Genomic DNA, 18,196 nt, shown 5'->3' with positions numbered 1-18,196 from the left:
TTTCCAGTGGATACTGTATGAAATATCACATTAGTCACACCATGAGCAGACCAAAAACATCTTAGTTCAATGACATGTTTAAATTAATTGCCAAGCCAAGATCTTGCTCCATCTATGAAATACTCCCATCTATGACCTCCAAAACTACATTCAGTGGAAACTCCCAAACTGGAGAAGAACACAGCAAACTACCTGAAATACCTCTTTAGAAACTTGTTCCTCTTTTCCTGATGTTGCAGCTCTTAACTCAGCTGCCTTGCTGGAAATCAGAGATAATTGTTAGAGCCTAAGGCAGTGTTTGCCTGTCTAGCAAGGAACAGTTTAAAAATTACTTTCCTCATTTATCAGAGCAGGCTCTGCCAACCAACTTATCCGTTGGTTCTAACAGCAACTTTCTAGCCAGTTTACTGACTGGCCAGATCTCTTGGGTTTGTTCAGTTGCTCACTTCCCTGTCATACAGGTACCTGTGCTGGCAGACTATTGTTTGCCAGGAAGCATTCATAAACGTAGAGGAAAAAGGAAGAACACTTTTTGTGCTGGTAATGGTCATAAATAGCTTGCTCAGACATGGCTGTATCAAAGCCATTGCTCTGTAGCTGATATTTCACTTGAAAGGCTGACACCACAGAATGTTTACATTGTTCTTTTATGATCTCTGTCTAGGGGAAAGCAGCATCTTGGATAAACAGTTTCTGTGTCTTGCTTCCAAAAGAGAAAATGTGACACTGTCCACATTGTCCAAAACCTTAATTTCCACAATTTTTCTAAAATCTCTCTATCTAATGCTTTTTGCTTCTGTAATGGGTTGACCTTGGCTGGATACCAGATGCCCACCAAGCTGCTCTATCGCTCTTCATTCCCAGATGCACAGGGGAAAGTAAGACAGAAAACAACTCTAGAGTTAAGTCCATTTACTAAACTAAAACCAGAAGTTAACACGTGCAGAAGTAAAAAGGAAAAAAAAAAAAGGCTAATTCTCCACTTCCCATCAGCAAGCCACTTCCCAGGAAGGAGGGCTTCAGCATCTGTAGCAACTGCTGCAGAAGGCAAACTTTGTAAAATAACAAATACCACCTCCCTTCCTCCTCTTTGTCTTAGCTCTTACATCAGAGCTGACTTCATATGGTATGGAACATCCTTTGGTTATTTTGGGTCAGCTGGCCTATTTGTGTCCCCTCCCAGGATTTTGCCCACCCCCAGCCTGCTGATGTGGGGGAAATGTTGGAGATACAGGTCTGATGCTGTGCCACAGCTGCTCAGATGTAGCCAAAACAGTGGTGCGTTATCAACCCCCTTCTAGCCATTGATGCAAAGCACAGCACTGTGAGGACTGCTCTGGGAAAATGAATTCATCTCAGCCAAACCCACTACAACTGCCTGTAGAAAAAACCTTTTGCAGGCTATGAATGGTTACCACCAGCATTCTCAAGAAATGACAGTTAAATAAAAATAATTCTAAGAGACACAGCTTATTCCTCTCTGCCCTTGGAATGGGGAGCTGAAAGACCAGCTGCAAGGAATCAGAGAAACCACATAAATGAATAAAAGCTTAATAATAACAACTTCTACTTTATAAACCCTTAAACAGCTTTCAAGGGGCACCCTCCTTACAGTCTTTAATGGTATCTCTTTATCACCTACTAGTACCTTCCAATACACTGAAAGCCAAAACAGAAGATTCCAAATCCGTTCTCCTGCTCCTAATTTGGCCGCCATACTGGAATTTACTTTTTACAACAACCCTATAGCAAGTTCCTTGGAGTTAACTAAGGAAAGCTAGACTTAATGCCTAAGTAATGTCTGTGTTAACCCTTTAACCTTATTTATTTAATGGGTTAACAGAGACATTAGAGGAAAGACCTTATTTAAAATGTCCATCAGGTCATTTTAAGCATCCTAATAATCCAAAGTGTTCACTTAACAAAGGTGTACTTTGAAACAAACAAAAGACAGTACTCTGTCTCCTATCTGGACACAAGCTAAAGATATTTTTGTATGGATATCATGCTTGTAATTTTGGTGTATTTCCCATAAGAAGGTTTTATAAGGAAGACACTCATTTGAGAATTGCTTACTTAATTCTGCAAAAAAGAAAAATGTACCATATCCACAATCTCAGGTTATATTATCCCTCAAAAAAAATCTAGATGTAAAAAAGCCCAACTGTCCCATTTTGGAATATATACCTGATGGCATATCAGTTCAGAGTTTTCAACTCATGTCTGCAAATTTTTCACTACACTTCACTACAGAATTGCCAAAATAGAAAAAAATATCCAGCAATCTCAAAACTTCTCTGTAACAAGATGAAGACACATGTACACATACACAAAAAGAATCTTCACAACTAAATTTATTAACTACAATATTGAGAAACTATTGGTTTTAATACTGAAATTAAGTGCAGCAAGGCTGACACGTAACACAACAGAAAACTCACCTTTTAGAAGAATTGACCCTTCAAGAATTTTCAAAACCACATGAAACATAAGTTAAAAGTTTTAAATAAAGTATGAAAGAGTGTCATGATCTTTTCTAATTGGTTTAGTTAGGTAAAAACCCAAATGAAAGAAATTATGTCAGTAGTTTACTCTTTTGAAGCACACAACCATTAACATGTGTCAGTTATGTGATGTACATGGGAGTAACGTATGTCTGCAGCCCTAATGGATGCTCCTTTAACCATTTATCTCTTTCCAGAAAATTGTATTTTTTCCATTATATTTCTTAATTATCCAGAACTCTTTAAAAAAAAAATAATTCAAGTAACTGTTTACAAGCAAGTCCACCAGTTCACATAAGCCCATCAGTATCAAGCATATTTTTACAGTTAGAAAGCCTAATAGCCATTTTAAAGAACAAAAACATCAAGAAGATAAATTAACACTGTTAAAAGTCAGTGATTCTTGAGTACATTACATACTTGAAAAAAAAATACAATAAGACAAACTGGTGGCAAGTACTGTAGCTTACATTTTAAGGAGGTTTTTACAAGCAAAGTCTGTACCTTGAATTAACTTCATACTGTCATGGTGGCCCAGTAGGGACCTTTTCACAGTAGATCTCAAGAGAAGTCCACAATTAGAGAGGACACTGAGTCATTGAGCAAAATTTACATATTGCAGACTTTTTATTCTGAATGTTCTTCTCCTAATCCAATTAATACTGTTCTGATTCATTAGTAAGAAAAAAAAAAACTGCAAGAAACTGTAACTTAAACACATTTTTTAGTCAGAACTAGTAATCATTTATATATGCATCTGAAAGGAGAAGCACAGAGACTGCAAAAGCAATACCACCCATCCTTATAAAATTATACATCAAAAATTATCACATCTGTCAACCAAGAGAATCTAAATAAATTTTCTGAAGTACAAACTCTGGCTTTGTCAGACAAAGAAGTTTGAAGAGGAAAGATTCCAGAGGTGCTGTGCCTAAAAAGCAGGCAGTAAGCAGTCCAAGAAAAGAGAGTAAACAAACCAAAATTCAATACAGGCCCTTCACCAAGAAAGACAATGACCACAACGCAGAGAGGACAGAGTGGCAGAAAAGAAAATATCAGTCCAGAACTGATCCCTAACAGCAAAATATGCTAACTATACTCCCATTTGAGATCTCGATAATCACTACTCACACAGGCACATAGAGGCAATCTTCAAAAAAAGCATAATCCCATAGGGATCCTACTATCTATACACTGTTGCATGGGGTTTGGTTTTGGGTTTTTTTTGGGTTTTTTAAAGATTATTCAAAGGTTTATCAATCATCATTACACTGTAATTGCTACAGTGATACCAGGTTTATCAGGGTTCTTATGCTTTAGCACTGGTCTACCAGCTCTACTGCCTATTTACATGGGAAGATTTTTACCAAAACCTTGAATTACACACAGAAAACAAGACTTGCATAATAAGAAAAAGATATCCCTATCTGGAAATTGAGGCATAAAAAGAGGAAGTTTTAGTTCAGCAACTCACAATGTCAGCTACTCACACATTTAAGTCCATCCTAGTGAAAATTCCCGACTGTTATCTGCAGCGTATGTGCACAACATAAAGCCTGGCTGTAAGTGTATTGCCACAAGCACAGTCCGAAAAGGAGGACAGGGGCACAGCAACATTCATGATGTCCCTGTGACCTGTTACACACATACTCTTTCAGGTACACATATTCATTCACAGAGCAAAGGCTCATCCTGCTGTATGTATGCACTTTCAAGGATACTCAAGCTCTTGTACTTCTTTACCTGGACTTGCAGAGGCTTAAATGCCTACATATTAGCTAGCTGAAGTCAGAAGACTCAACGGCAATAAAACTAAGTGAAGAAAGATATATGGGATAAATCTGGATCTTACAGCTGACACCCCAAGACTTACAGCTGATTCTGGGTATTAAGTCTCACTTGTAAAACAAAGTGGAGAAAAGTGGAGAAAATTAGTCACATATTCCTTAAATAAATAGCTTCACTATTTTCACAATACTTTTAATGCAGGTGAACACACCAAATAAAACTAAAACCTTCACCTCACCTGAGAGCATCCACTCCTCTTGTAACAGTTCCACTTTTAATTGCTTCACTCTACTTCTCATGACATAATCCTCCTATATCCTTACCCTGAAGATAGAAATATCTTCATTTACAACACAGTGATAACCATTCCTTAAACATGAAGTTAAGCTGCTTTCCAATCAATTTCTAAGAGTATCAATAATTTTCCCACAGACACAATATATCTCCTAAAGTGACACGTTCTTTCAGAAAGAAAATAAAAAAATCAAAAATAAATAAAAAATACTTTTTCTAAGCATTTACTCCCGAGCCATTTTCAAAAGAAATCTTGAGCGGATAGCCCCCTTTGAAAAGTCCCTATTTTAACACTGGGATTTCCGAACAAAATCCTGTAATTTGAAGACAACATTTCTAAACTAAGGATTTTCAAGAAATTTTTTAGAGTTCTTCCTATGCTTCATGTTCAAAACGGCACAATAAATTGCATGCACATGAAATGCACTTTAATTTGGGCCTTGTTTAAAATTGCCTTCTAATGCATTGCTTTGGAAGAAGAAAAAGCTATGAAACCATACCGATTCAGTCTTACTAAATTAATACCATCTTAAATTGTTACAGAAAGCATAGGCAGTAATATTGTATTGTATAACAGTAGTCATTAAGACCCCATATTCATTCACTTGGCCAAATCACAGAATACATAAGCCTTTTAGGACTAAACACAACCTTTAACCAGCTTTTGGGCAAAACTGCTAACATTTATTCTTTTTTAGAGCCGCTAATATAGTTCAATGTTTTTCAACAGAAAAATAGCCCCCTCCAGCTGAAAACATTTCAAAAATCTAGTCTGTTGGGATGCTCTGGTACTTAAATGCTGTGCAACAGTGACAAGTTCAGTCTGTTCTTGTCTTAGGAAACCACTGTGTACCACCACAATGAAGACCTGCTCAAATCTGTTTCAGCTGCAAGGCTCTGCATCGCCATGCTCATATGCTACCCTGAGATCCTGCAGGCTCTCAGCTATCTACAACACATTTCCCCTTCTTGCACAGGACTGCTGTGCGATGGCGTGGATGTAAGCTCAGCCATGAGACAGCTAAGGACCTGTCATCCTAGGACTGAGAAATGCTTGTCATTGTTTTAAATACCAGTTGGGTGCTATCAGGAGAATAGCTAGAACATAGGGGAGGAGGAAACCAGAAGAGGAAAAGAAATTGCAGAAAGAAAAAGACAGATGTGTAAGGTGCTGATGGGTAGGCAGAGAGCCCCAAAGACCCACACACTACAGCATGCAGAGCCTAAAGATCCTGGACCCACCCCTTCTGGATTTTCCCATTATTTTGTTCAATGGCACAGGGACCACTGTCAAGATCTACCTCTGTCCTCTTCGAATTAATGGCACAGAAACTACAGAGAGAAAACATGTCTAGCTAAGATGTTTAAATGCCACATATGTAGACTAATTTTATGCCTGTCCATTAAGGTTTGTATTTTAATTTTTTTTAATAATGCTGGGGGAGCTACACACAGATTTTTACAAGTTCTTCTGCTTGAAATATTTCAGTCTATGGAGAAGCATTAACTATTCACAAATTAAATGAAGGTATTTATGTTATGATATACTACGCTAGTGTCTCAGTTTCTCTATTTGTAATGCATGGCTGTCACTTCAGTGAGACAATTTAAAAATATAACTTTTCAAAAACATATTATAAAGCACTTCCATGAGAAAACATTAATCCTGAATTTGCCTATAATTTTGGATAGCATGATATGAACAATAGGATTAAAAAAGAAAAACCTCAGTGTGAGAACACCATGAAATCTCTCTAACCAGTAATTCCAGAGTGCTCTGGGAAAAACACTATTTGATTTTAAAAGACTGTGTAATGGTGACATGCAGATGGAACCTGAGTTAAGATGGGAAAGAAAGCCTTCATTCCAGCATTCCTTGAATTCAGACTCCCTTAAGTCTGCAACTTTAATGGCCACTGAAGCAAGGTCTTATGTACTGAGGGAGGGGTTTGTTTTCAAGAAAACTTCAAACACTTGTTCAAACAGTGACCTATATCCCTCTCAGTTTATGAACTGAAAATGAGACAAGTCTGACATCACAAGATAAAAACTAACCATCAGGAAGAACAATGAGGTGATCCAAAACTTCACTTTTCAATCTTAAATTGTGAGAGAAGAAATGAAACTCAGTGAAAAGACGTGATGAAAGAATAAGAAAAGCACAAAAAAACTTCCAACAAAAACAAACCAACAAATCATAAAAAGGCAAAAAAACAGAGGCATTCTGGGCATACAGGAGATTAAAAAAGGCTACCTGGAGTGTCTTGCACTTACCTAAACCCCTGTCTTCAGACAAAACTTTAGTTCTCAGCATAATGTGCCTATATATATTAACACTGGAAAGCCTTCATGACTTGATGGAACAGAGCTGCTCCTCTCCAGGTTTATGTACTAACCCAACTCAAAGCTTCTCACACTAAGTGAAAAAAAAAAACTTTAAACTTCTAATTGCTAAGATTTAAAAGCATATTTGATATTAAAGAACCAATACATGAAGAATATGACCATATCAGCAGTGTTGCACAGATTTCTATCATTTCAAACCTCAAATTTAGATTAGATTCTCATAACAGATGTGTAATTACAAGGTATCACTAGGAGTCCCATTCTTACTCAAGGGACACATTTTCATAAGTAATCTTGCCATTTATAATTCTGATTTTTTGTTCGTTTTGTTTTGCCAGTTTGGCAGTTTCCACAGAAGCCAGACTGCTGTCAAGAGCAGGACCTGGCAACGTTTCCTGGAAATGACAAGGCCTTGCTGTGGAACCCATTCTAATAGCAGCTGTCTATCTTGTTTTAAGATAGACTCTTACCACCACTGGAGTCTCACCTGTCAGAGAAAAATAGAGAAAAGATAGGGGAAAAAAAAAATTAAAATAAAGAATTATACTGTGGGCAGAACCATGGCAGTTGTATTCATACAGAAGAAACACACTACGAAAGGGAACTTTGTTTTGCAAACCAAGGCAAAATTTGGTATGTCTTCTGGGTTTGACACTACAAAGCATGAGGGCAATGGATTAAGCAAGACTGTTTTCACTTTTTTTTCTGTTTCAGTATTAGTTTAACACTCACAACTGAATTATTTTTAATGGTCTTCATGCATAACAATTTCAGAAGCTTACCTTCTAAGCAAAATCTGTCATTCTCTGTGGTCTTACGCACTTTTTGCTTTACCAGTAAAAACAGTAACAGACAGAGTGTCACTACAATTATTAGTGAATATAGGTTTTCAGAAAAAACATGTTCATTGCCAAAATATTTGTATCTCAGGAGGATCAAAATACACCCACACAATTTTATAGCATGCTATGGCAAAGGCGACATTGGAGGGATATGAGTTCATTCTGACCCTGTATTAATAAAATAGACTATCGATTAATTCTATAAGCTGCAAGTCAAAAAGGTAGATATTGAATAAACCTCACATAAAACTTCAAAGTTTTGCTTAGACAGGAAAAGGAGGTTATGCCATCTTCCACAAAACTCTGAAGCTTTTAGTAAATAGCAAGTTATATGATGAGTGAGGGATAAACACACTAATTTCACAAAGATAAATTATATTAATAGGACAACTAAGTGTTTAAAGTAAAAAGTGTGTACTGATTCTCCACACCAAAATAATGGCACATTCTTTTCATTAAACTCCTCTCACTCAACAATCCCCTATGAACCTGGTGACACCAACATTTTCCTGACACAGCCCTACTCACACGAGGCCAAGAAGGCTCAGAGCAGGACCTACTTCATGTTAGCAGTCTTCTCTTACCAGTGAGCAAACAGATGACAGACAGCTGTGGTGAGCAAATTCTGGGATACACTCTTAAAAAAAAAGGACTGGGTGTAAGAATGCTGAAATACACAACCAATACATTAATTATTCTCGCATTTGGCTCCCTGGGCACTTACTGAAAAAAAAAAGAGGAAATAATACCAGAGAGAACAGAGGAACATATTTGCTATAACAATACTGCTTTCTTCTCACAGGTTTTAAGTGACAGGCTAGGTCTGGGCTGACAGACCAGGATCAGAACAACATGGCATGGTCTGCACACCAGAGGCTCTTTCTCTCTGTGACACTTCCCTCCCTGGTCCACCTTCTCCTCTCCTATCAGAGGTGCATGCCTGCTCCACTAGGGCCCAGGCACAGTCTCAGCCTTTCTATACAAGGAATGAAACCTATACACATAGAAATGGCACATAACTAACTACCTGAATATGTATACGTGCTTTTTGGCCTCCAGATGGACAAAAGTAACCCACACTTTGCCAAGGGTAAACCTAACACTGAAGCTTGGGCATCTGGTGTCATAAATACCAAGCTTTACATTTTCAGTCTTTCCAGATTACCTCCGCAGTTGACAAAAGAAAGTGTGAGGGCTGACAGTGCTACCCCTGCCCCAAAGTTATGGATACCTGGCCTAGATATTGCTAGAAAATCAAATAATTTGAATTGTTCAGATAAAACAATCATTAAAAGCATCTACAAACATCTCATTTATTGTTAAAGATGCAACCTAATCAAGAGATTACCTGTTTGTTTAGTTTTATCCCTTTAAATTCATTCTTCACTGAAGTACCAGATCTCTCAGGGAAAGAGGAGGACTTTGTAAAGTGAAGCATGTGGGGTGTCAGTAAACAGCATTATAGAAAAGTAACTTTTAGAGGGACACTAATAGAATAAAGAATGATTGCCTCTGTTTTCAGCCTCAGACTTTGAGATGAACTTTCAATTTTTTACTCTGAAATTTCAGATGTGCCCCTAACATAAAAGCATAGCAACTACTGCAAGAAGTGGTGAAAAATGAGAACCAAGTTACTCGGGTAAAGCTGTAACTCTTGATAAATTTGATTTCTGTCCCTTATTTATATATGACAAGTTTGTTCTGTACAGGTGTCATCCTATCAGCAAGACATGATGCATTTTATAATCTAATTTAATGTGTTATCTGCAGCCTGAATTCAAAAAGCATGAGAAAAGCCACATTAAAGAGATCAAAACATTGCTACCACTACAGCAAGAGGTGTACAAAAACTAACAGAACAGTTTAATTTGATCATAAATGTCACCCTTTTCAAGATTTCAAGTTTGCTCTCAAAGCTGCATTAATATTATTAATATCTTATTTTCATGTCTGCAGCATCCACAGACTTTCAGAACTCTTGCAGTGCAGAGCCAAATTAAGTGAGAGCTCTGAGAAAGTGAACATATCCATAAGCAGGAATCCACAGAATTTATTTAAGGAATCAAATATCTACTGAACTAGATAGTACCTTTCCAGCTGTTGTTTTGCTCCGATATGCAGAGGAGTAACATACTTGAGCATGCAAACATGGTATCTGATATTCTTAAAACTACTACTCATTCCCAATGACTGTCAAAGTGTAAATACCCACTATCAAAAATCATGTAGGATGTGTTCCACCTCATACCAGTGGGGATGAAGCCTCTAGGTGCTAACAATACAAGATGTGTTACATAAGACTATGCACTTATTTTTAGAAGCACATTACAAAATTAAGTACTGCACTGGAATCTGTTGCAGAGCCATGGGCAGTTACATCAATATGCACAAAGAACAATTGCTCAGCTGGAGCAGAATATTAGATTCGATTCAGACTGAAGCTCTGTCCTGACAGTCCCAAAAATACTGAACCATCTGAGACTGTAAAATTTAACTTACATTCAGTAGATAAAGAAAAAACAAACCAAAACCCCTACTAATCATAAAGGCCTTTGCTGTGAGCAGCAGAATTAATAAAAATTAGTTTCTTAAAGATTTGTTCTGCTTCTTAACACTTAAACCATGGTAAGCCTCAACTTCCTTCTTTTCCAGATCTCTTTGTGACTTTCCCCCCACTTCAGGGAAAAGTTGTGGTGCAGATGCTCTCAAAGTCTGCATGTGTTTACAGGATGCTTAACCAGCTGCCATCCTAGCAAATACATACCTGTAGATCATGTCTGACTATTTCTTTTACAAGAAGGTGCACTAATTTGAAATTCCTTCCTTCACCTAGACACAATTTTAGGAGGTCTGTAGGACCATAATTCATACCTTAATTTCTCCTTCTGATTTCAGTTTCCATATATAAGCATATTTATATAAATTCAGTTAACTGCTTAACTTTTGAGTTAACCCAAAGTTCGGTTACCTAAATATATATGATTTATTTTAAATTTTTATGTTTTCTGCAGTTACAAAAATAAATTAATCCATGAAGCACATTCTACTACCAACAGTTTATTTATTTACTACCACCAACAGTTTAAGCATTTGCAGCCTCTGTTACTCCTCTCCAGTCTCTCTCCTAAGTACATTAACATCAGGGCCTGTGAGGTACCGTTAGTCTATTAAGTTTTAAAATACACTGCTCAAAATGGTTTTGCTTTAATAACTGGTCTCAGCAGATGCAGGTATTCATTAGTATAGAAAAGGCCAGCAGTTGGACACTGGAATACATTGTTAAGGTGAAGTTAAAGATGTCTGCTTAGTGAGTCTTCCAGAAAACTCTGAAGCTTTTAGTAAATAGCAAGTTATAGTGAGTCACTCCTGGTTACCAACCAGACCTACACTTGGCCATCCCAGTTTTCCAGACTTGCTGGACTCTTGCTATAAAACCTAATTCAGACTAGTACAAAATTGAATCTACCCTGTGGACTGTAAAAGAACTGCCAGTTGCTTAAAAAAAAAAATCATTTAAATGAGTTGCATGTCTTCCAGAGACAATAAAAGATTAGGACCACTGCTAATATTAAGAGTTTGTAATTCCTAATTAAAATATTGATCCCAATGAAAATACTACTTGCCATCAACCATATATTGCTGGTATTCACTGACCTAAGCTAAGCTTAAAAGAGCACCAAACTTCTGAAAACTAAATATTATCCTCACAAGAAATTTTGACAGTCCCTGCTCCATTACAGATATCTCACAACAGTTATGTTCCTGCCTAATTAAATTTCCAGGAAACTTGGGGAAACAAAACATGTATTTATTGTCCAAAATATACCACCCTGAAATTTCCAAAAACAAAAGACAAAACATACACAAAAGAAAACCCAAAAAACCCCAAACAAGCAAAAAAATTAACTCCATACCACAGTAGCAAGGGAACCCGATTTCCTGAATTTACTTTGACTTCCACCATGAAATAAAAAGCGATACTGACTTACTCTCATGTGTAATGCTGATCTTGATCAATTTCATCTTACTGGAAATGTGCATCCATATCCAGAAAATAAGCCAACAAATTAAGATTTCAACATAAGGTACCTCTCTACTTTACAACAGTGCTTTTGACATGTTAGGAGAAGTACGCCACATAGCAAAGTATCAAGACCAGTACCAATACTGCAATAAGTAATCACACATCTCATTAAAAAGATTTTTTGAGTCAAGCAGTTTTACAGATGGACACAGTATCGCAAGGTACTTTAACATTCAGAGTTGTTCATCACCTTGTCAGTCTTTCAAAAACTGACATTGCTTCCAGCTGATTTCTATTTGAAAACCTTTCAGATTTCCACTTCTCCACATCACAACACATGGTACAAACAAACATTCAAGAGATTACATTCTTCTACACAATTTTTTAGCCTACTTGGTCATTACATAAAATACCTGCTTCACAGCTATTTTCCTCTTGTATAACGTTTTCAAAATTAAATATTTATACGCAACAAGTACTTTCGCACAAACCTCATCACTACTGAAAGGTAAAAGACTTCAAGCATATACCCAAACAAGTCCCCTACACAGCAGAGCAACAGAAGGAAGGTTGGCAGATATATTTTTTCCATCATTATAATTCTCTGGCAACATTTCCTTTGCAAGAATAGTTTTTACAATTCAAATGAAAAATGCTTACAAGGAATAGTCATTCTGCCCCAAACAATGCAAGGTTTTCATAAGCTGGAAGGGGAAAAATACTATTCCACTGAAGCTCAAATCAAGAACTCACACAGTCATACAGACAGCAAGACAAGTACACAGTTCACTGACACAAGCATTAGTTGCCCATTTTACACCAGGACAGGTATTTTTCTACAACCCTTTGACAGAAAAGATAATATATGATATTACATTATCATTGTCTGTTTTATAAAGACAGCTTTAGGAAAACTTGTTCGCCAAGACACTGCCTACAAATCTAAATGTTAACATTTTAAAATTAAAAATAGTTGGCTATAATGAGTACAACTGCCTCTTTTTGGTGAATTAAAACTCCCTGCTATTGTTTCCAAATGCACACATATTTAGATTGTAATGAAAATATTGTGGATGCGCCATTCTGAAACATGTAAGGACAAACCAGACAACTGCCACCTACTGAACTTGGTACAGGGCCATTTTGGGAAGAGTTAACATTGTTTTTGCTATCCATATGGATTAACTGCACTGGTACCATATGGATTAACTGCTACTGGTATTGGTTCACAGAAATCCTGAACCAGGCTAGTGAAACACAGGGAACCATTATCTTCTTACTACAGATTAGAACTTGGCTATGAATTGGTTACATGACTTACCCAGAGTAACCCATCACTTCAGTAGGTAACACACACAAAAAGCATGGTCCTACTAAGCCCACTGGATAATTGTCTCCTCAGTAACAGCAATGCAAAATAAGAGTTTCCATTTTATGTACCACAAATACAAGAGCATTTTATATCATTTGATGAATAGCTTGACCACAGCAAGCTATATTCAAGCATCACTGATTGATCTCAACTGCATAAAAAAAATCTGAAAGTATGATTTTAAAAATGCTTATGAAGTTAAATAAATGAAAAAAACGAGGAAAAAATCCCAAGTGACATGGGGTAAAAAATAATATTTAAAAATATCCCTCCATAAATCATCCCAAATCAAAAGGGAAACAGGAAGAAACAATGGTTTACTTACTACTGAACTTCTGATTAACAACTCTTGCATTGCAATTTAACAAGAGAAGGATGTGTCTGAAAAAAAGTCTTCATTGTAATAAAATGTTAACCTACCAGCATAATTTGAAAGGAATCCTCCTAGGAAATGCAGAGTTGTGAAATTATATGTATTAGCACTGCAAAAAGCAATCAAAGGACAGAGTAACCAGGTCAGGGGGAAACAATAAAGCACACTTTTCTGTAATGCTACTGATAACCAATGCTATAACAAGACAAATTAAGGGTTCTCAATAACCCCTTTGGACAAGAACCACTTACACCTTGATTTGGAGCCTATTACACAACCAGACCAGAAGATGAGCAAGCGCACACCACCACAACAAAAATATCCTATTTTATCAGAGTATTAAAAATTAAAGATAAAATATATTATTATAAGCAATATGAATATTTTGTGGCTGGGTGTTTGGTTAGGATTTTTTTTAATTTTTGCATATACAAACACAAAAATATTTTAAATGCTATGTAAGAATCTCTTGTTGATTAGCAGACCATGCTTGGTATATACACACCTGCTCCAAAACCAAAATAATTCCACAAGGACAATTTAAAATATCCTACTGTGCAGTATTTTCATTTGACACAATGCTTCCTACGCTATTATAATGCTCAATAAAAGCATAGTTAGCTGTCAAAATACACCATCCATCCTGGAAATTCATGCACAAAGTTAACCCTCAGCATGTAAGCAGGTGCTTTTAAGGCAAGGAAACGACACACAAACTTTCAGGTGTTCGTATGTTTAGGTGTTCTTTTCCAGGAACTTTGGTCAGGAGACCAACAAGACACACACAAACATAGCACCTATGTGCAAAAGCACATCTGGAAAGGAAAAAAAAAAAAAGGAAAAAAAAAAGGCCAATTCTACTCAGGAAAGACAACTGAAACAAGTTATATTGAATTGTTCAGTGCAGTATAACTGAGTAATAAATTTAAAGCAAATATATTAGCAGATTTCTGCTGTATAGCAGAATGCTCACATATATTTACTTATTTATGTCTCAAAAGCTCAGATAAAGCAAAGTTAACCTAACTTCAGCTTCTATGCTTTTGTCAATCCTTGAAATTTACATACCTTCTGTATTAATAACAATTTAAAATAAGAAAAAGTGTATCATGTACAGAGCAATCACTTAAATCTGTCATAAAAATTTTGATTTGACTTCCTAAGGTACTGTACTTCCATAGAAACTGGTAAAAGGCTTTCTATTTAAGCTAACATTTATAAAGACACACAACAAATGTGGCAAATACTCTGCCAAGAATTTAAAAATTTTCCTTTTTGATAACGCATTTTTAAGGTGCCTTTTATTCAAGCAAATTATAGCTTTAAGGGAAGACATAATTTTAAAAGTTAGATACAGGGGTCTACTTCCATTAGAATAAAATTCTGTACTTGGTGCACTTTATATACTACCTCAAAGGAAAACAAGCAATTCAATGTTTATTTTTAGTTTCCAGATAAAGTCAGAAAGCCAGGTGATAGAAACCTCTGTTTTAATTGAAATACGGTGTGTTTTTAAGTTCTATTATCTTCTTGAGTTCATAAAAGGATGGAGGTGGAAGATATTTTTGAATAAACAAAGTTATGATACAAGGCCCCTTTAAAACCATAATGAGGTTACTACTTAGCAATTACTACACAACAGCCCTTCCATCAACATGAATATTAGGATAATTTTTAAGAAAGCTACAACAGAGGCTAAAACAGCAATAATGTTCCTGATTTCAAAGCTAATCTCTATCCAGACAGAAATGCATTTAGAAATATTAAAAAATTAAACAGAAATACTTTCTGAGATCTAAAGGTCCACTGCAGGCACATAGAATTTTCATATGAAGCTACTAAGGTAAAGACCAAGATTTTCAGGTGGAAACAGCCACTTCTTAGCATCAAACAATTTTTTAGCATCAAACTTCAGAACACACCAAGTGTCCTATTTTTTTCCACTAAATGACAATTACTAGAACTGGATTCTGTTAAAGAAAATTCAAATCTGTTTTTTTGATATAAATTTCTGGGGTTTCTTTATTTTCAGTTTTTAGCCAAGGGCTTTTCTTTCATTTCTTGATAGAACTGACACACAAATAGATTGCAATAACAATGACTACCTTGACAGCAGTATTAAGTTTCTAGAAGAGATATGTAGACAAGGTTTATCTACTACTACACTCTTAGCTTTATCAACAGATTGCTGAAAATGAAACGGAAATACACTTGCAAGTCAAGTCAGTCAGCTCTTGATAAGTGAGTATTCAAATCCCTTTCTAAAATCAGAAGCAGTCAACACCTCGAAGTTTAGCATACCAACTGAATACACAACACAAAGAACAGTGGAATTGGGGGGCAAAAAGAAGAGGGAAAAAAAGGCATGGGACAGATACATCATGTTCAAGTTCACAAAACTTGATCCTGTGAGCTATGTTCCATTAATGTGTCAGTATAAGGTAACTTAAAGTACATCAGCACATACACAACAATTCTTCCAGATCCAAAGGAAGATGCCTTTGCAATATAAACTTCTAAAATTACTTTGCTCTTGCAGGTCTTCACAAGTCTGAAACAAATCCAAGTTTTCCAAAAGATAAAGTTTTCCAATAACAGGCATGACAGCAGGTTTGATCATCTTAATCTATCCTTCCCCAGCTGAAGAGTTAAGACTAGCAGCCAGTCACCAACACCAGATGTTGCTGCTTGTGCAGGCACATAGGAGTGTCTCCTCCACGCACTCAAGTCACATAAACACATATATGTTTATGAAAGATACACAGAAAGTTCTTATCCTCCCCTGGGGATAAAACACTGCAAAGTTGGGAACAACTTTTTCCCTGATAAAAGAGACAGCAGAAATTAAACATGCTTGTGTTAGATTTGAATAAGCAGCAGAAGCAAATACCACCTTACACAAACATATTTTCATTTTCCCACATTACAGAGCCTCCAAAACAAAGTTACTTGTAACTTCACCAAAAAAACCCCATCCTAAAACCAAGAACACCCATTAGTTGGTCCTTGTTTTCACCAGAAGCATACATACACTAACTAGACTGCTAACACTGACACTTGCATCTTTTCCCACCGCCCTACTGTCCCCCTCTTATCCCTAACCTGTCACCCTGTGCCACCTCCTCTCCCAGCACGGGTCAGGCTCACGCCAGAGCTTGTCATCGCCGCCCAGGCGGGCAGGGGAAGGCTGGTTCCTTCCTCCGGCGCCCGCGCTCTGTCCCTTTCAAGTTTGTTTTACAAACACGTCCGAGGGAAAGCCAGAACCTGTTTACACACAGCCTTAACCTGCACCAGGAGGAGAGTGAAACAGACGCAGGAGAAAAAAAAAAAAAAAAAAAGTAAAAAAAAAAAAAAGAAAATAAAATAATTTTTCAACCGAAAGCCAGCCAGCAACACCCCCATCTCACCGCCTTTCTCCGCCCGGGGCCCGCGGCGCAGGCCGCACGGCCGCTCGGCGGAGCGCGGGGCCAGCGCGGCCCCGGCCGTGGGCGGCAGGTTCCGCTGCCCCGGCGCCGGGCCCGGGGAAGGCGGCGGGCGGGGGCCGGGCGGCCGCGCAGCCCCGCGGGGCCGGGCTCGGAGGGACGGAGGAGGCCTGGGACCAGCCGGCGGGGCGGCGGCGGGAAGAAGCCGGTCGGGCGGGCCGAGTGGGCCGCAGGGCGAGCTGCCAACGGCGGCCGCGGGGATGCGGGGCCCAAACACAGCCGGGCCGCGGGCTCGCCCGTCCCCGCAGCGGCGCCCGGGGGTCCCGCCGCCCGCGGCCGCGGAGGAGGGCGGGGGGCGGCGGGCCGGGCCGGGCCTGCGGCTGCGCCCCCGGCTCGGGCGCCGCGCGTCCCCCCCGCTCCCCCTCGGAGACAAAAGCAAACGGAAACACGGCGGGGCGGCCCCAGGTCCACCGAGCCTCGCCGAGGGCCGCGCCGCCGCCCGGGCCTCCCACATCGGGCCGCGGCCGGGACGGCGGCGAGGCCCGTGTCGGCGGCGGGGCCGGGGAAGGGGCGGCCGGGGCCGGACTCACCGCATGAATTTTCTTGTCCCGCGAATCCAAGATGGCTGAGTATCCAGCACGGAGGATGCTGGGGGAGCAACCTTTACCCTCTGACCCGGCCGCCGCCGTGACCCCGCCGCCGCTCGTCCCGGCCGCCGGCGCCGAGGGGCGGGGGCAGCGCCGCTGCACCGCCCGCAACGGCTCGGCCCTGCGGAGGGGCTGGGGGGGACGGGAGGAAGGGGAGGAGGAAGAGCAGCGAGGCTCCCTCGGCTGCGCTCCCTCCGCCTCCCGCGGGAGACGCGGCCCAGCGCTGGGGGCAGGGCCCGCAGGCCGCGGGGCTGCCGGATGCCGCCGGTGCCCGCCGGCCCCGCCGAGACGCTGCTGGCCGGGGACGCGCCCGGCCCAGATCCCGTTCTCTGAGGGGAGAGGGCGCCGGCCTGGCGTGCCGGGCCAGATCGGGGCGTGGGGGTCAGCAGGGTCGGGGCGCAGCGGGGCTCTCCGGTCCTCCCCTCGCTGTGCTCCCCGGGGCTGCCGGGGCCTCTGGAGACCTACCCCGGGTGGACGCGCTCCCTTGGCGAGCGCCCCGGCTTCCAGAGAGGGTGTCCCATCCTCCACGGCCCTGCTCTGTCAACTCCCTTTGGGTTGCAGAGCGCAGAAGGAGCGGCCTGGCC

The 18,196-nt window shown here is 39.6% G+C and overlaps 1 protein-coding gene across 3 annotated transcripts in view; it reads right to left on the bottom strand.

The window, feature by feature from the left end:
• Nucleotides 1–17,685, bottom strand: part of CNOT2 (CCR4-NOT transcription complex subunit 2) — an 82,030-nt gene extending 64,345 nt beyond the window's left edge. For 2 of the 3 annotated variants that reach the window (XM_077783520.1, XM_021528960.2), the window contains exon 1: nt 17,556–17,685. The gene's annotated coding sequence lies outside the window, so the exon portion shown is untranslated. Of the gene's footprint in view, nt 1–16,950; nt 17,005–17,555 lie in introns of those variants that run through there. The other variant, XM_077783519.1, reaches the window with a different exon arrangement.
• Nucleotides 17,686–18,196: the final 511 nt, after the last annotated feature.

The sequence above is a fragment of the Lonchura striata genome, chromosome 5 (genome assembly GCF_046129695.1).
Source record: "Lonchura striata isolate bLonStr1 chromosome 5, bLonStr1.mat, whole genome shotgun sequence".
Lineage (NCBI taxonomy): Eukaryota > Metazoa > Chordata > Aves > Passeriformes > Estrildidae > Lonchura > Lonchura striata.
The sequence above is the reverse complement of the archived record's forward strand: the minus strand, read 5'-3'. Positions and strand labels throughout refer to the sequence as shown.